The sequence below is a fragment of the Pteronotus mesoamericanus genome, unplaced genomic scaffold, assembly GCF_021234165.1.
Source record: "Pteronotus mesoamericanus isolate MK-2021 breed Mesoamerican mustached bat unplaced genomic scaffold, CSHL_Meso_final contig_173, whole genome shotgun sequence".
NCBI lineage: Eukaryota > Metazoa > Chordata > Mammalia > Chiroptera > Mormoopidae > Pteronotus > Pteronotus mesoamericanus.
The window spans coordinates 12085655-12105881 of record NW_026555072.1 but is presented as its reverse complement, the minus strand read 5'-3'; the positions used below and the strand labels follow the sequence as shown (position 1 = coordinate 12105881).

At 35.2% G+C, this 20227-nt stretch overlaps 1 protein-coding gene across 3 annotated transcripts in view; it reads left to right on the top strand.

The window, feature by feature from the left end:
• Positions 1 to 20227, top strand: part of SYTL5 (synaptotagmin like 5) — a 123142-nt gene that overhangs the window by 39218 nt on the left and 63697 nt on the right. The window lies entirely within an intron of this gene.

Sequence of the window (20227 nt, the reverse complement as noted above, 5' to 3'; positions counted from 1 at the left end):
TAAGTTGAAAATGCATGTAATGCACCTAGCTTACCAAACATTATAGCCTAGCCTAGCCTACCTTAAATGTGCTCAGAACACTTACATTAGCCTACAGCTGGGTAAAATCATCTAACGCAAAGTCTATTTTATAATATAGTGTTGAATATCTCATGTAATTTATTATATGTTTCTCTTTTGTACCATTGTAGAGTTGAAAAATCGTAAGTGAAAACATTGTAAATCAGGTACTGTCTGTACTTTATATAAATCAAATGTACAGTGTGTATGAGGAGGGACCAAAAACAAAAAACAAAACAACAAACCAGAATTATCTTCTGGAGGGCAGTCCCCTTGTGGTACAGGCTTCCCCTACTAGGCGAGTGTTCTAGGAACCCATCTGCATTGGTGTACCAACTGGCATTGTTGTGAGAGGCTGCATTGGGCTTCAGTGAATTATTTTTGAAGACCCTTTCAATGCATTTGCCCACACTGCACTGACTGTTCAACAATTTTTTGACCAAAAACGACATAACCCTGTACTCCACCCTCTTTATTCACCCAGTCTTACCCCAAGCAACTTTTTTTTTTTGTTTCCCCGGATGAAGAAAGTCCTTAAAGGGAAGTGTTTTGCCGATGTGGAGGAGGTGAATCAAAAAATGGCAGGAGCACGAAAAGGCATAAAAATCAATGAGTTCAAGCCAAGGATCATGAATAGAGGGCTCATGGGCACAGACAATGCTGGGGGGATTGACTTTGGGAGTGGAGGGAATGGGGTGGGGTGAGCAGTGGGAAAAAAAGAGGGACAACTATAACTGAACAACAATAAAAAAACTGTTTTGAGCAGTGGGAAAAACACATTGCAATGGGTGTATTGTATCAAATGGAGAGTACTTTGAAGGTGACTGAAGTTTAAACATATAAATACATAATTTTTTATAAATAAATTCCATTTTTTGGGGTCCCCCCATATCTGTTTATCAATTATTTTGGTTAACGTATTTTTGAAACTAATCCATTTTTGCCGCATATAGCAGTCTATTAATTTTCACTGTTTTGTGATTTGCATTTTATAAATATATAAGGATTTATATACTATTCATTGTATCATTGATGGAATGGGATGTTTTAAATTTTCACCTTTCATAAATAATGTTTTTAAAATATATTCTTGTACATGTCTGTTGGTGCACATGTGTATGTATATCTATTGGTTATATACACAGGAGTAAAATTCCTGGGTCATAGAATATGCATATGTTCAGTTTCAGTAGGATGCCAAATAGCTTTTCAAAGTGGCTGTGCCACATTACTCTCTCATTGGCAATGCATGAGAATCACAATTACTTTACATTTTTACCATCACTGTTTTTTTCATTTTTGTAATTTTGCTGGGAGTGATGTGGTTTTAATTTGCATTTTCTTTATTACTATTGAAAATGAGAATATTTTCATAGTTTATTGAACATTCTTTTTATGAAATGCTAGTTTTTTTCTATTGGGTTTCCTGTCTTTTACTGACTGGTTGGAAGGAATTATTCATATATTCTGCATACAAGATGCTACCTGTGTTACAGATATCTTCTCTCACCTTTTGACTTGCCTTTTAATTTGCTTAATTGTGCCATTTGATGAGCAGAAATCTCTAATTTTAGGAAACTCAATTTATTCATCTGTCCCTGAATGATTAGTGATATTTATTCTGTATCTTGATAAAGAAAACTTCCCCTAACTCCCACATCATGAAAATATTCTCCTTAGTGATTTTCTGTAACTGTTATGATTTTAACTTTTATCTTGAGACTTACAGTATACATGAAATTGATTTTTGTGTATGCTATGAGTTAAGGATTAATTGTTATATTTTAATATGGGTATCCACTTGACCCAGCAACATTAATTGGAAGGACCACCATTTATTCATGGCTCTCCAGTGTAATCTTCAAAAATCAAGTGTCATTTCTAACCACTCCATTATGTATTTAACATTGTGCCAATGCCACATTATTTTAATTATGTAGCTTTATAATAAAATTTTATATCCAGTAGACTTGCCACTTTGTTTTTGTTCAACATGCCCTGGCTATTTTTGGCCCTTGATATTTTCATATAAATTTTAAAACCACCTTAGCAATTTCCACAAAACAAACATTACTGGCATTTGTTATCAGGATTGCATTATATCAATAGATAATTTCACAGGAAAATAAACATCTTTCAATATTTAGTCTCAATCCACAAACACGTATCCCTCCATTTATTTGTCTTCTTTAATTTCTCTCAACAATATATTATAGGTTTCTGATACAAAATTTACACATTATTAGATTTATTTCAAGTATTTATCTTTTTTTATTCTTTCTTTCTTTCTTTCTTTCTTTCTTTCTTTCTTTCTTTCTTTCTTTCTTTCTTTCTTTCTTTCTTTCTTTCTTTCTTCCTTTCTTCCTTTCTTCCTTTCTTCCTTTCTTCCTTTCTTTCTTTCCTTCCTTTCCTTCCTTTCTTTCTTTCTTCTTTAAATACATTTGTCTCTGCCTCCCCCCCACCACTTTCCCTTGCCCTCTCCCTCCTTCCCTCCCTCAGCTCTTCCCCTTTGGTTTTGTCCATGAGTCCTTGATATATGTTCCTTGACTTTCCCCTTCCCTTCCCTTTCCCTGCCCCACCTCCCTCCTTCCCTCTTGTTCAAGTATTTATCTTTATTATAAATAGTGTGCTTTTAAAATTTTATTTCTCATTGTTTGATTTTTATATGCAATTATAGAAATGCAATTGACTTGGGTAGTTTGTATTTGTATTCAGTAATCTTGTTAAATCCACTTATTAATTATAACAGCTTCTGAGAAGCCTTTCAGATTTTCTTGATATACAATCATGTCATCTGTGAAGTGTTTTACTTCTTTTCTAACATATATCTTTTTATTTTTCTTACCATATTGTATATTTGTTTTCAATTTCATTGAATTCTGCCTTATTCTTTATTCTTTGCTTTTACCTCTTGGATTTAATTTATTTTTCATTATCAATTTTTTATACAGATGCTTAGATACTTAGCTTTTCAGCTCTTGTTCTTTTTTAAAATATCTATTTAAGGATTAAATTTCACTGTTTTCATTGCTTTAACTACATCTCACACATTCTTATATAAATTATTTTATGATATATATTTTTCTTTTCCAATTTCTTTTACTTTGATCTTGAATTATTTATAACTTTCTTAATTTCTGATTTAATGGGGAATTCCTATATCTCTTTTTGATATTGAATTTTAGCTTAATTCTACTGTGGTAAGAGAACATACTTTGTATAATCATACTATCTGAAATTTAGCCCAGCAAATGGTTGATTTTGTTAAGTGTTTCTTATATCTTTGAAATAAAATGCATTCTGCAGTTGCTGATTTGAGTGTCCTAGATAGATCTCTTAAATGTTAATCATGTTGTCTAAATCTTCCATATCCTTTCTGATATTTTATTTACATAGTCTATCATTATTAGGAGAGATGTACAAGGGAGGCCCCCAAAAATGCGAAATTTATTTATAAAAATTATGTATTTATTTTTACATGTTTAACCTTTGATCACCTTCAAAGTACTCTCCATTTGATGCCCTACACCTATCGAGACATTTTTTCCACTGCTCAAAACAGTTTTGAACTCATCAATGTTGATGCCTTTTAGTGCTTCTGCTGTTTTTTGTTTTAGCCCTTCCACACCAGAGAAATGTTTACCTTTGAGGACTTTTCATCCAGGGAAACAAAAATAAAAAAATGGGGATCTCATGGCAAGATTGGGTAAATAGGGAGGGTGGGCCATGGGGATCATGCTGTGTTTTGGTCAAAAACTGCTTGACACTCAACACCATGTGGGCGAGTGTACTTGTAAATCACCTATCATGAAATGGGCAAATGCACTGAAAGATTCTTCAGAAAAAATTCACTGAAGCTGAATGCAGGCTCTCATGACAATGCCAGCTGGTATGCTGACACACATAGGTTCCTAGAACATTCACCTAGCCAGCGAAGCCTGTACTACAAGGGGCCCACACTCCAGAATACAATTCCGGGTTTTGGGGGGTACTTCTTGTATACTAACCTGTCAATAATTATTGTGAATTTTCTATTTATTCTTTTGGTTCTGATAATATGTGCTTTATATATGTTGAAGGTATAGTCTTGAATACTTACATATTTAGGAGTGTGAGATTTTATGGGTATACAGAAACCTTCATAATTATGGAAAACCCCACTTTATCTCTAGTTCTGATTTTTTCCCCTTAAATTTTATTTTGTAATTAGTATGGCTACATCAGTTTTCTTATGGTATACTGGGTAAGCCCCTCCTAGTGCCATTTTTGTATATTGTAAATATCTGTATGTTTACCTATATACATATGCAGAAATACACATACACACATATATTTATACATACACACACACTTTTTTTTAGTTTATTCAGGCAGCTATAACAGAATGCCATTGATTGGGTAGCTTTTAAACAACAGAAAATTATTTTTCATAGGTCTGGAGGTTGGAAATTCCAAGATCAAGGTTCCGGAAGGTTTCTTGTCTGGTGAGGGCCTGCTTCCTGTATCATAGATAGCTAGTGGTCTTCTTGCTGTGTTCTTACATAGTGGAAGAGACACGGAAGCTCTTTGGGATCTTTTTTATAAGGGTAACAATTACCTCCCAAAGACTCAACCTACAAATACCTCTTCAAGTTGGGTATTGTGTTTTAACATATGAATCATGTGGGATCACAAACATTCAGTCTATAACATAGTTAATCTCACAAGGTATTATTGTTATATTATAGTCAATATTCACTTAAATTTGCTACATACTTACTCTTTCTGCTCCATACTTTTTGTTACTACATCTCTGTTTCTATCTGGGATAGTTTTTCTTCTGTCTAAAGTATAGCTTTAGTATTTCTTTTGGTGCAGTTATGCTGGCAATGAATACTGTCAATTTTTGTTTTTCTTAGCATGGCTTTATTTTCAAACATGTTTTTTGCCAGTTATGAATTCTAGCTTAAACGTTATTAATTTTTAGTAATTTGAAGTTATTCATTCCATTGGCTTCTGGTTTCCAGGGTTTCTGTTAAGAAATCAGATGTCAGTATGCATATTGTTGCTTCTTTGAAGATAATGATATTTTTTAATTGCTTTTAATATTTTCGCCTTTCCTGTCTGGTTTTCAACAGTTACTGTAACATGGCTAGGTCTGATTTTCATTGTATTTATTTATTTATTTTGGATTTTCTAGAGTGTCTTAAATCTTCACCATTTGATGTATTTTGTCCTATTTGAAAATTCCTCAGATAATATCTTTTCACCTATTTCTTTTTCCCCATCTTCTCTCTCCTCTATTCCAGGTCCTCCAGATGTGTATCTTAGTTGTATTCAACATCTTTCATATAGTTCTTACACTGTTTTCCATTATTTTCTATTACTTAATCTCTGAATTCATTTCATATTATAGTCTGATTTGTGTTTCAATTGACTAATCCTTTGTTTGGCTGTGCTATGTCTAATCTGTTGTTATAGACATCTATTTGTTTCATAAATTCAGTTTCCTCTTTCAAATTTAGAATTTTCATTTTTTTTGCTATGTTTTCTAACTTGCTGCTCAACTCACGCATCCTTTTATAATTTCTTAATTAAATTATTTGTAATTATTTTAATATTTATGAATTATATCTCCATTATTTAAGTCCCCTGTGAGACTGATTCTACTGTTTGTTGTTTCTCTTGGTCTTGTGTATATCTTGTGTTCTCATAAACCTGATAATTTTTGATTGGTAAATAAATTTAAGAATTGTAAAACACAGTGACATTCTGCATCAATTGAGAATATACATTTTTATTCTAGTGGAGTAATAGGATAGGGCCACGAGATATGCAGTATTACCCTAATCAAATCAAGGATTAAGCTAATTTCAATTTGGACCATCAGTCCCTGGCAGGGCTGACCTATTTTTAGAACACAGTTACTCCTAGGATATAGTCCTTCAAGGTCTTAAAATATACCTATTAGGTAAGAAAGGCAATTGATTTTATATCTTTTAGATAGTGAAAATAAGAATGCCAAGAAATTAGAGTGTGTATTAGTAAAATTGGGATGAGTAAGTTTCTTTTTTTTAACTTTTTTTGGAAACGTTTTTTATTTTATTTTTTTAATTTTTAAGTCATGTTTATTCTATTAAAGTTGTCTCAATTTTTCCCCTTTGCCTCCCTCCACCAATCCCGCCCATACCCCCCACTCCCACAGTCAATTCCCACTCTGTTTTCCATGTCCATAAGTTATTCGTACATGTTCTTTGTCTAGTCTCTTCCCCTTCTTTCCACTATTGTCCTCTTTCCCCATCTCCCTGGTCACTTTCAGTCTGCTCTATGTTTTCATGCCTGTGGTTTATTTTGTTTGTTAATTTTGTTGAATAGATTCCATTTATAGATGAGATCATATGGTATTTGTCTTTCACCAACTCGCTTATTTCACTTAGCTTAATATTCTCAAGTTCCATCCATGTTGTTGCAAATGGTAGGAGTTCCATCTCCCTTCCTTTCTCCTTCCCTCCCTCCCTTCCTTTCTTCCTTTTTAAAAATGCAGGTAGATTTTATTTATTTTTTAAATGTTAAAGTCAACTATAAAATATTACAAAATTAAAACCATTATAAAGTCTCAGCAATTAAAACAACATAATACCAGCACAGAAATAATCAAGTAGATCAGTGAAATGTAAAGAGCATTCTAGAAACAAACATATATATCTGTCTAACAATGTAATATATGATTAAATTGATATTTCAAATCAATGGGTAAAATAAGGCTTATTCAACAAATAAGGTGCATGGACCCCTATTACTTGAAAGAACAAATATAGAGCCGTCTTTCACACATACAAGAAATATTCAAGTGAGTTAAAAATCAATATGTAGAATCTAAGGAGTTTTAGGAAAAAATACAAACTAATATTTTTCTTACCCTGAAGTGAAATATTCAAACCTTGAAGCTATAAAGTCAAATATTGACAATATGACTATATTAAACACTTAAGACTATATAGTAATATACATATAAAAAATTAATGGACAAATAATAGAATGGAAAAGTATTTGCCACACATATAAAAAGAGATAATGCTGTTTTGTTTTGTTTTTTAGGGGAAAAAAATCTATAAACCTTTAATCAAAAAATGGCTAAAGAATATCAAAAAGTCACTTAAAGTGTATTAAAAATAATAGAAATAGGCAAGAAAGATACAAAAACAGGTTTAGTTTCAACAAATAATAAAGAAACAATTAAAATAACACATCATTGTCACAATCAGATTAATACATATTAAAAATATTGGTAATATCAACTATTGGCAACCGTGAAAGGAACTGGGTATTCATAAACTCTTTTTCTTCATCTGAAAGCAGTCCCTTTAGCATATTTTGCAATGCTGGTTTGGTGAAGACGTATTCTTTTAGCCTTCTTTTAGCCTTCTTCTGTCTTGGAAACTCCTATTTTGCCTTCCATTTTAATTGAGAGCCTTCCTGGGTAGAACAGTCTTGGTGTAGGCCTTTGCTTTTCATGACTTGGAATATTTCTTGCCACTCCGTTCTTGCTTGCAGTGTTTCTGTTGAGAAGTCAGCTACTAGCCATATTGGGGCTCTCTTATATGTTACTACCTCTTTCTCCCTTGCTGCCTTTAGGATTCTCTGTCTTTGATATTTGCCATTTTAATGATGATGTGTCTTGGAGTGGGCCTCATTGGGTTCCTCTTGAATGGGACCCTCTGTGCTTCCTATACTTTGTGACATTTTCTCTCCTCAAATGAGGGAAGTTTTCCATCCTTATTTTTTCAAACAGGTTCTCTATTCCTTGCTCCACTTCTTCTCCTTCTGGTATCCGCATTATACAGATATGATTATGTTTCAGATTGTCCCGCATTTCCCTAAACACCTGTTCATTCTTTTTGAGTCCTTTTTCATTGTCTTGCTCTTTCTGGGAGCTTTTTTCTACCGTTTCCTCCAGCTCACTGATTCGGTCCTCAGCTTCATCTAGCCTATTTTTTATTCCTTCCACTGTGTTCTTCAATTTAGAAATTGTATTCTTCATTTCCTCTTGTCTCTTATTGATAGTTTCTATGTCCTTTTTCATGCTGATACAATTTGCAGTAAGTTCCTTGTAGTTTCCCTGTGGTTTTTGGTAATTCTCTCTGAGCTCACTGAGCTCTTTGAGCTTCCTTAGAACTATTGTTTGGAACTCAATATCTGATAGTTTACTTTCCTCTATTTCATTTAGTTCTCTTTCTGGGGGATTCCTCCTTTCCCATCGAGTAGGGGGTATTTTATTATTTGTGAAACTCCTCTTTTTTGCTTCTGCTTCTTAAATGGATCTGTCTTAATTTCCTGACTTTGTGGTGTGAACTTCTATGGTAGGAGACCGCTGTTTTTACTTTTGGATCTGCTTCTGATGTCAGACGTTGTCCCTGTCTGACCTTAGGCAGTCTTTTCGAGACTTTCAGGAATCTACTGTTTGTGGCTGTCTCCTTCAGCTGCTAATCAAGTCCCTCTGCACTCAGCCGTCAAGCTTAGATAGCATGGGTAGGGGGGCGAAATCCCACCTGGGGGCTGGGCTATTGGGTCCTTTGATGCAGCTGCCGCTCAGGGTGAGTGGTCTCTGCCTGAGAACGATGGCTGCTGTCGCATGGGGCATGAGTCAGCACTGAGATCCTGCCAGCTACTCTCGCAGTTCTCTCCAGAAAGCCTCCTTCCCCAGTCTCTCCTCAGGCATCTCTAGTTCACTCTGCACCAGCCTTTGCTGGAGACCAGTGTAAGTGGCTGCAAATAAAAATTTTTGCATTGGCCCTTTAAACAGCTCTTTGCATCTCCAGCCTCCTCTCTCTGACAGACAGCAACCCTGCCTCATTTCACAGCTGGCTATTTTCTGTGTACTTTCTGGGCTCTGGTGCTATAGGCTGGAGATCCCTGCTTTTGGTTTAGACCCCATTTTCTCAAGGGGATGCAACTGGCTCTTTCAATATCCTTCTTGTGCTGCTGCCCGTGGGTGCCCCTCCCACCTCCTTGAGTCTCTACCACATTTCTTACCAGTTAGATTGCACTAAAGCTGATTCTTATCTCTGTCTGAGGTTATAAGTCTCCTCTCTCGCTATTATTCAGTTGTTTGTTCCAGGTGATTTCTCCACAATTTAGTTGTAATTCCAGATTTGTCCTGGGAGGAGGTCAGTGTGACTTCCACTCACTCTTCTACCATCTTGATTCTCTGGAGTTGTCTTTTTTTTTAAAATTTTTTTTATTGTTCAAATACTTTTGTCTTCATTTTCCTGCTACCACTTCCCCCTGCCCCACCCACCCCCACCTCTCTCCCTCAATCCTTTCCCACGTTGGCTTTATTCATGGGTCCTTTATATATGTTCCTTCCTTTGACCCTTCCCCTTCCTTACCCTCTTTCCCCCTCCCTCTTTCTCTCTCGTTACTGTTGGTTTCTTTTTCCTTTCAATGTTGCTGGCTATATTTTCCTTGCTTGTTTGTTTTGTTGATTAGGTTCCACTTATAGGTGAGATCATTTAGTATTTGTCTTTCACTCCCTGGCTTATTTTACTTAGTACAATGCTCTCCAGTTCCATCCATGAAGTCACAAAGAGTAATACTTTCTTTCTCCTGCGTAATATTCCATTGTGTAAGTGTACCATAGTTTTTTGATCCACTCATTTACTGATGGGCACTTACGTTGCTTCCAGCACTTGGCTATTGTAAATTGTGCTGCTATGAACATTGGGGTGCATAGGTTCTTTTGAATTCGTGATTTGGGATTCTTAGGGTATAATCCCAGCTGTGGAATTGCTGGGTCAAAGGCAGTTCCATTTTTAGCTTTTTGAGGAAATTCCACAGTATTTTCCACAGGGACTGCACCAGTCTGCATTCATACCAACAGTGTACTACGGTTCTCTTTTCTCCACAACCTCGCCAGCACCCGTTGTTTATTGATCTGTTTATGATGGCCACTCTGACTGGTGTGAAGTGGTATCTCATTGTGGTTTTGATTTGCATTTCTCTGATGGCTAGTGATGATGAGTATCCTTTCATATGTCTCTGGGCCCTGTGTATGTCTTTCTTGGAGAACTACTTGTTCAGGTCCTTTGCCCATTTTTCAATTGGATTGTTTGTCTTCCTGGAGTGGAGTCATTTGAATTCTTTATATATCTTGGAGCTCAAACCCCTGTCTGAGGTATCATTGGCAAATATATTTTCCCATATGGTGGGTTCCCTTTTCATTTTGCTGATTTTTTTTTAGACATCTTAATTTTTAAGAATAAGAAGCTTCTTATTTTGATGAAGTCCCATTTGTTTATTCTTTCCTTTATGTCCCTTGCTATAGGGGACATAGTGGTGAAACTATTGCTGCGTGGGATATCTGAGAGTTTCCTGCCTATGTTCTCCTCTAGGACTTTGATGGTGTCACGACTTATATTTAAGTTGTTTATCCATCTTGAGTTTATTTTTGGGTATGGTGTAAGTTGGTGTTCAAATTTTGCATGTAGTTGTGTAGATGCCCCAACACCATTTGTTGAAAAGGCTATTTTTACTCCATTGTATGCTTCTGCCTCATTTGTAAAATATTAATTGACCATAGAGACTTGGGTTTATTTCTCAGCTTTCTATTCTGTTCCATTGATCTATGTGTCTGTTCTTATGCCAGTACCAGAATGTTTTGATTACAGTGGCCTTGTAATATAGTTTGATGTCAGGTATTGTGATCCCTCCTACTATGTTCTTTTTTCTCAAAATTGCTGTGGCTATTCGGAGTTGTTTATGGTTCCCTATAAATTTATTAAATGTTTTTCTATGTCTGTGAAATATGTTGGTGTTTTAATAAGTTTTGCATTGAATCTTTAAATTGCTTTGGGTACTATGGACATTTTGATGATGTTAATTCTTCCAATCCATGAACACAGTATAGCCTTCCATTTATTTGTGTCTTCCTTAATTACTTCAGTGTTGTATAGCTTTCTGTGTACAGGTCTTTTACCTCCTTGGTTAAGTTTGTTCCTAGGTACTTTATTTTTCTTGTTGCTATAGGAAATGGGATTTTTTTCTTGATTTCTGATTCTGATATTTCATTGTTGGTGTATAAAAATGCCTTTTATTTCTGAATATTGACTTTGTATCCCACTGTTTTGCCAAATTCACTTATTTGGTCAAATAGTTTTTTGGTGGTCTATGGTGTTTTCTAAGTACACTATCATGCCATCTGCAAACAATGATAGTTTTACTTTCTCCTTTCCAATTTGGATGCCTATTTCTTTTTCTTGTCTGGATGTATTCACAAGAGAATTTTTCAAAATATTTAAGGAAGAGCTAACCCCTGTCCTTCTCAGACTCTTCCAAAATATCCAAGAGGAGGGAAGACTCCCAAACTCTTTTAATGAGGCCAGCATCACCCTAATCCCAAAACTAGATAAAGACACAACAAAGAAAGAAAACTACAGACCAATATCACTTATCAACATAGATGCTAAAATCCTCAAGAAAATATTGGCAAACCGCATCCAGCAATACATTAAAAAGATCATCCACCACGATCAAGTGGGATTCATCCCAGGGATGCAAGAATGGTTCAATATTCACAAATCAATAAATGTAACACATCACATAAACAAAAGTAAAGACCAAAACCACATGATTGTATCAGTAGATGCGGAAAAAGCATTTGATAAGGTACAGCACCCATTTATGATAAAAACGCTCAACAAAGTAGGAATACAGGGGGCATACCTCAACACCATACAGACCATATATGAAAAACCTACAGCCAACCTTGTACTCAACGGCGAAAAGTAAAAACATTCCCACTGAGATTGGGAACAAGACAAGGTTGTCTGCTTTTGCCACTTCTATTGAACATAGTATTGGAAGTCCTAGCCACAGCGATCAGGGATGGGTAAGTTTCTTCATTTGTTTCTCCACCCAGCTCTTTTCCTACCAGACTCTGCCAAGTTAACTTTTGCTATTTCAGCGCAATGAAGAAGGAAATGTAACTTTAACAAATGTCTGACCTTCCAGTTGCAGTCTGGATTTGCAGTGAGGATTTGTATGGAATTTCTCAACATTTTTCCAATTCTTATATAATACTGTTTTATTTGATCCCTAGAATTTAATTATTTCCATTTTTATTCCATTATTGTTGACCTCTTTTTCCTACAACCTGGACCCTCGTTTGGTCAGACAACAGGAACTAGGGACTATGACTCCTGAACCCTTCAATCAATCAGTGGTTGCCTCAAGCTTCTGTATGGAGAGAGGAATTTTGTATTTAATTTCTAAATGGCACTTGCAATTAATGAAGCATATCTTTAAATACAAGACCCAAGAGGCACACGTTTTCACACATTGCTAATTGAAAGATTTGCCATCAACTGCCTGCCTGTCAGTATGGATGGTAACTGCAGGTCTAATTCACACAAATTTTCCCCTAAATCTTGTCAGATCCACATTAGTTTATGTTGAGAGATAAATATTTGATGTATTAATGGAATCTAGAGGTTGGTTGTTATAGACGTGGCCTACACAAAATAATACAGGGTGGCAAATTAGGTTTACAGTTGTAATACAAATAAATAATACAATACTTAATAATAATAGAAGGATACACTGTGTTTTGCATACTCACAAGTGTAAACCTATTTTTACTCTACCCTGTATAATCACTTCCTATTTTTCCCCTTAACACTTCTATATAGTTTACTTATTTATCTTCATTATTTTTCTTCCTCCACTAGAATAGAATATAAATTATATCTCTAATGTTCACTGGTGTAATTCTAGTGCCTAAATAACTGCCTATTGTAAGTACTCAATGAATATTTATTAAATGATTAGATGAGTGGATGAATAAGTAAATTAGTTAATGAATGAACTAATAGATGGCAGGGTTTCACTTAAAGCAGTTCAGGCCTAAACAAGTTATGGAACAAGTGTGGCTTTCCTCTGTCAGGATTATGGGCTTAAAACAAAAAACAAAAAACAATACAAGAGCCATGCCAAATATATTTGTCCTCTGAACAGAATAAATTCCCAGCTGTCACAGAAAGATCTAACTATAAGACAAGTTGCTGTTGGAAGGGTATAAGAATAAATAATACCAAATTGAAAGTTCTATGTCTTCATTAGGACATGATAACGTATTAATATAGAACATCTGAATCATGTGTACTTCTTTTGTTGGTGAAACAATAACTTAATAAACCCAACCATTCACATACACAATTGATCCATCCATCCACCCATCTATCCATCCCTTTTACAACATTTATTGATAACCTGTTGTTATACCAAGGGATAAGGATACAAAGATGTATAAAACTTGGACTACCCTCAGTGTTTTCACAGTCTAAGGAAGACGATGAGTTTATTACAATACTGTTTCATCAGTAGAGTAATTGGTATTCATGCATTAAAGTGTCCTAAGGAAGAAACAGAGCTTTCAATATGTGATTTTTATACCTCTTGACAGCAACAACTTATAGTTATATCCTTATGTGACAGCTGGCAGTGAGTGTTTAATGCGACATATCAAAATCCCTCATTTTGAAAGCTGAAAACAGAGACCATTACTTCTCCAATATTCTAGCTAGTGATCTGTGTTATCTCAGAGACTTAATCTGTCAGTATTGGAAGTCTTTTATTTGCTATTCATGGAGTGGTGTTTGAAAAGAACGCATGAATGATATTTTATTGGCAGTGAACGTTGTTTGTTTGTTGTAAGAGAATGCTGCAGTGCCACTGGGCTGTCTCTTTGTTTAATAGACCATAAAATTAAAATTTCCACCCTGACTTCTAAGAGATGAGATGAGTCAGAGAGTGACTCATTCTGTAATCAGTTGGAAGCACAAACTTTATTGTTATTTACCTCGGATTGGGTAAAAGTAAAGAGATTTTATTGCTGTAGCCCTGAAAAAATTAGAGCAAGGACTGATGGAGGGAGGCTAGCTGTTACAATGGGCTGAGCAGTCATTGACATTTTCTCCATCCCCTTCAGATTCTAACAAGGTGGTTACTGCAGGTCCAGTTATAAAGCTAATTCTATAGAAACAGAATGAAAGGGATCGTAGTGCAGCCAGTTAGTTTATTTTGCTATCTTAATGAGACCTATGAAATTACCCATGATTATGCTAGCTGGGGTAGATGCCCTTCAACACAAAGGCAGTCATAATGTTAATTTTTCCTAATTAGCACCTCAGCTGAACTCAGAAAGACCTTGAAGATAAAAGCTACATAACAGGGAACCAAAAAATGAAACATTTCTGATAATGGAATTCATGAACTGATTTTATATTCATGCCATGTTGTAACATTTCATGCTGCTCTGTGTCCTTGTGAGAGTCTCTTTTTAAAGGAGGAACCTGATGTTTTGTTTTTGATGAATTGGTAATGATTACTGAAATAGATTAAATATAGCTAAAGTAGATGAAATCTAAATCTCTGTCAGTAAATTTGAAAGAAGATAGTAGTAATAGTTGGAACATGCACAGAGAGAGTGCAGGAGGGAATATATAGTCCTTTATTGTGAGGAAAAAAAAAAAAGAAATACAGCTCCTGAAATCTGGAAAGTGATCTGACACTTATATGTAGGCCATGATGTTGTTAGGAGCTGAACTGTCACTCAGAGGTAGGATATGGTGTTCTCCTGTTAGAATCTCAGAACATTAGCATCCTACAAGATCATTCTCTACCCATGATGAAGTGAGACAAAATAAGAACATTTCATAATGTTGTCTAAGCATAAACAAAAGCAAGGTGACTGTTCAAGCCACAATGTACCAAACATCATGCTTTCTTGACTAATGTGATTGACATGCTGCTTCTTTACCAATTATAGCTTTAGCCTTGTTCTAGTTTGCCCTTCTTCTAGATAAAACTTATTAAGATGCTAATCATATCATTGTCCCCATTTCCTGGCATCGCCTAATCTGGAGCAGATATCTTCTGCCTTGAACAGTCCCCCAAATTACCTGATAAAAACCCAAATCCTGTATTATATCCTTTCAAATGCCCTCTTCCTGAGATGCCCCATGGTTCTCATGCTATGCGTTTTCCTTCACTTCAATGAACAAAGATCTTCACTTGTTTATGCAGAGGTGGGTTCCTGGTGATCTTTGGTCTGATAGGTACTGACAGCAGCCACATAGTCATTTCAAAATCATCCCTAGTTTAGCCACTTTTTATAATCAAGCTGCAAAGGACAATGTTGGTAATCCCACATTGATCCAGAGATTTTGGGCATGGTAAGGAGCTATTTTGAGTGCTTTGACATGCTATTTTCAACCACCTGTTAATTACATACAGGAGCCTTCCCCTCTTTTAGAATGCCTTGTTAACTGTGGTATAGTATCTTAATATGTACATAGACTAGGGGGATTTTTTAATGTGAAAATATCATATAAGACACTCTGTAATGTGTATGAATGGTTTCAACAATAGTAAAAAGAGTATCTGCATATCTATCACCCAGTTTAAGAAAGAGAACATTCCTGTTTTGCATTTTTCATTCCCTTGCTTTACTTTATAGTTTTACTGCACTTGGATGTGTCCCCAAGTAATATATTTCCTAATTTTTCATTTTTGAGTGCTTTAGAAATGGAAATCATATTGTATGTACTATTTGTGACTTTTTAGCTCAACATTTTTAAATGAAATGTAGCCAGTTTACATTAACACCATTACATTCATGTTCACCATATCATCCTATAATATATATATATATTATATATTTATGTTGATGGATCTTTATGTAGTTTCAGTTTATGGTACAAAATGATGCTGTAACATTCTTGTTCATGTGGCCTGACAAATATGTACAAGACTTTCCCAAGGGTGGGGCTTTTCAAACTGTGGGTCATGACCAATTGGTAGGTTTTTCATTTGAGAAAAAAGGAAATGAAATAGAAAATGTCAGTATACATATATTTATATGTGTGTATAAGTGTAATAATAAATGTGGTACACAGGGTGGGGCTAAAGTAGATTTGTTTCTATGGAAAATATAATAATTAATAAAAACAATATAAGAATAAATTCTGCTTTGCATACTGACAACTATAAACCTACTTTTGCCCCACCATGTGCATTCACATATAAATGTAAATATATTAATATGTAAATATATAAGTCCGTGTGTTTATTTTCTGGATTGTGATATAAAATGTGTTTCTTACTGTGACCTCTGCCAAAAATGTTTGAGAAGACTCCTGTAGGGGGTGGACCTAGGAATGAAATTTCAGGGCAAAGGGTACTTTTCTCCTATAAATATAAGGAGAATTTAAGTTTATTTTATATTTAAGTAAGCTTCCAAGTGAAAGCCTGACATCCCAAAACTTTAAAGTTAAAGAAAATTAGGACTTAAGAAAATTCTGAATACTTGGTAATCATTAATCATAAATAATGAGTGTAACTCAATTTCAGTCAAACTCATTCTTCAGAGTATGACCTAGAGGAAATACTAAGTCTATTCAAAGCCTTGTATTTTTCAAATGTCAGATCAATGTGGCAGAGAGGAATATAAATTTTACTTTGGTTGTCATGTTTACTTTGTTTTCTCTTTTACCCCTCCTTTATTCCTATATTTTGCCCCCAACACACACACACAAACACAATCACAGCCCATTATATGAAATGCTGTATGTTATTCCTTGGCTCCTATAAGCTTTCACCATTACCCAAGGCCTTATTATAGCTGAAAAGTATGAGTTCTCATCTGACAGTTTTATCAAACATAAAGGGCATGGGCTTTCAGTATAAATTCTGTTTCTGCCATAGTATCTATACAAGTTTGGGCAGATCATGTAACCCTTGTGAGCTTTGGTTTCCTCATCCATAAATTAAGACTAATAATAGCTACTATGGCTTATAGTGAGGGTTAAAGATATCATATGTAAATAACCTAGCACTTTACTTGTTACATGGTATAAACTCATTAGGTATTTGTTTCTCATTCTTCTACTAAGCTGTCCATCTACCTCCATGACTTGAGAAGATGGCAAAGGCAAAATTTCAAAAGATTGTTCTTATGTCATAGATCTCTGAAATGACAAATGACTCAGGTGTGTATCTGAGTTGAGCAAACAAAAGGATTATAGTTAGTGTTCTTACAAGAATAGCAAAAGATAATGACTAATAATTCTGGGAAGATCTTATTTGTGTTAGGTGTTGGCAGTTCTAGATGTAGACGGTAAAAAATGATATGGAGACTCATTTCTTGGGGTGGGTAAACTAGGTATGTCCCTTTTTCCCCTGTCACATGTGAAACTGCTCTCATTGTGCTATCCACCTCACCCCATATCTCAAGAAAATTTTCTTAAAAAGAGCTGAGATTTTGGCATGCCACCATGGGGTTTTTCAACCACTGGTTTATATTATTCCTCTTGTTCTTGTTTCTTTTTGTGTACACTCTTTTTCCTATTGCAGAGGTTGACAAAATTTTTAAAATATAAAATGCCAGAGAGAAAATATTTTAGATTTCATGGCCATATGCTACACTCAGCTTTGCAGTTGTAGCAGAAAAGCAGCCAAAGAAAATACAGAAACAAATGAACATTGCTATGTTCAAATAAAACTATTTAGGGACAATGGATTTTTAATATAATTCATATACTTTTACCAATCATTAAATATTCTTCTTTTGATTTTTTCCAACCATTTAAAACTTTAAAAAAATCCCTAGCTTGTAGGCTATACAAAACAGGTAGTTGGGTGAATTTTGTCCCTAGGCCACAGTTTGCCTACTTCTGCCCTATTGCTTTTCTGAATTTTCCATAGTTATCTTCTCATAAGCTGTGCAAGTCATTTTCTAAACTGAGTATTAAAAAAAATTATAATTTTGTGTTTTATTATTGTGTTCATTTTCCATTGCCACCATAACAACTTCTCACAGTTTAGCAGCTTAAAAAAACATAAATATATTATCTCACAGTTCTATAGCTCAGAAGTTGGGCTTGGCTTTGTTTGATTCTCTACTCAAGGTTCACAAGGCTGAAATGAAGGTATGTGCCAACTGAGCTCTTATAAAGAGACTTTGGGAAAATTCCACTTTCAAGTTCATTTTGGGGGGTAGAATCTGATTCTTTGTGGTTGTAGGAATGAGGCTCCCACTTCCTTGTTGGCTATTAGCTAAGAGCCAGCCTGAACTCCTAGAGGCCTGTCTCTGTGTCCTTGTATGTGGACCTCTATAACTCAGAGTTGTCTCAGAGTGTCAAATCTTTTTCACATTTAAAATCTCTCTAATTCTACAGCATCTTAGCATTTGACTTCCTCTCCTTCCTCTGTTTTTAAAATTTTTTTATCTTTATTATATTTTTCCATTACCATATAGTCCCCTTATACCCTCTCCCCCCAACAATCACCAATTCCTCTGTTTTTAAGAGCTTAGTGATTACTTTGGGCCCACCCAGATACTCTAGAACAATTTCCCTGATTAGAAACTTTAATTTCATCAGCAAAGTTTAATCATAGCAGTAGCTAGATAAGCATTTGGTTGAATAACTAAGGGATAGAAACCTTGAGGAGATAGCTTTAGAATTTAGAATAGCACAATTACCACCTACATTTTCAACATAAATAATGATATGTAAGTCTATAGAGCACTTGAGATGTATGCAGAAATAATTTAACCCATTCAAGCATTTGGTTTTGGTTATTTAGATCTTCTTATATTTGACATCTTTCATAGGCACATTTTATACAGTTTGGAGTTGATTTAATAATCCTTGATTCTCATTAGGTGATCTTGCAACTTTGGAGTAAATCTGAGATGTACATGCTATGGCCATTCTTTTCAATGAATAATTTGCTCCAATAATAGTATTTTCATTCTTTTCTCAGTACAGGAACTGTTTTATATATCAGTACTTTTTATATATCAGTGACTTTTGTCTCCTATGTTCAGAAGTAAGGTAGGATTTCAGGGTAAATGCTGTGGGGAGAAATTTGGTATATTTTTCTGGAGAATTTTTTTAAAAATTTTTTGTTATTCAATTACAGTTGTCCCCATTTTCCTCCCATTGCGCTCCCCTGCCTTGCTTCGTCCCCTACATTCAATCCTCCCCCTTGTTATCCTTGTCCATGGATCCTTTATACATGTTCCTTGGCTTGACCATTCCCCTTCTTTCTCCCATTATCCCCCTCCCCTCTCTCCTCTACAGGATCCAGTTGTGATTTTCTAAGTCCAATTAGTTACTGAATCACATAGATATAATATTCTGGGCCTAGAAATCTCTACTTGACTCTCAGATGCTTTTCTTCAACCACCATGATAAATATGTCACCAGCCTTGCTGATACTCATCCTCAGTCACAAAAATATTTACAACTTTCTTTTCACCCTTTGCCTCTATGATACCCTGGTTTACATCTTCATAATTTTCTACCCCATCTTTTGTCATAACTTCCTAATTGGCCTGCCTGCTTCTGGTTTCTCCTTTCTTCATATAATATTCCACAGATTATATGATCCAACCTGAACTTTAGAAAAACTGCCTGAATTCCTACATTCCCTCCAGAATGGTATTCCAGCTCCTTGGCATGACATTCAGAGATTCTCATCATATGACTCCATTTTATCTTTCAACCTCCTTTTCCATTAGAGCCCTCCATAAAAGTGTTAGGACAGTAGTTGGTGAACACTGTTGTCCCAATAGAAAAGGGCCATCTTCTGAGAATGGAACATAGGCCTGTGTAACTAGGGTAAAGGGTTTTTGTAACTATTAGGGGGGGCTTAAAAGGTATGTTTGATTATTCAAAGATCCTTCTTCTTTACCTTCAACATTCAATAGGTTGTGAAATCCAGTCAAGCCCTTCTAACAGCTATGTTTTTAATTTATGTCCTCCTCTCTGTTAGTCTTGCCATTTCCCTAACATGGGTCTTGTCATCTCTCTCCTGGACTATTGCCAAGGCTAACCTGTCCCTTTGTTCCATTTTCTCTTTACTCTAACCCAGTCATCATATTACAGTAAGGTATCATTCTAAAAGAGAGTCTTATCTCTCTCTTATCTATTGCCCCTTTGTGATTCAAAACTTTCACTTGTCCCCCACTGTTTCCACTGAAAATTATTTACCCACTAATGCAGTAGTTAAGACCTCAAGCCCTAGGCCAGACTGCTTGGGATGGGATCCTACTTCTCCTACTTACAAGCTATGTAATGTGAGACATGCTATTTTATTGCTCTAAATCTCAGTTTTCTCATCTGTA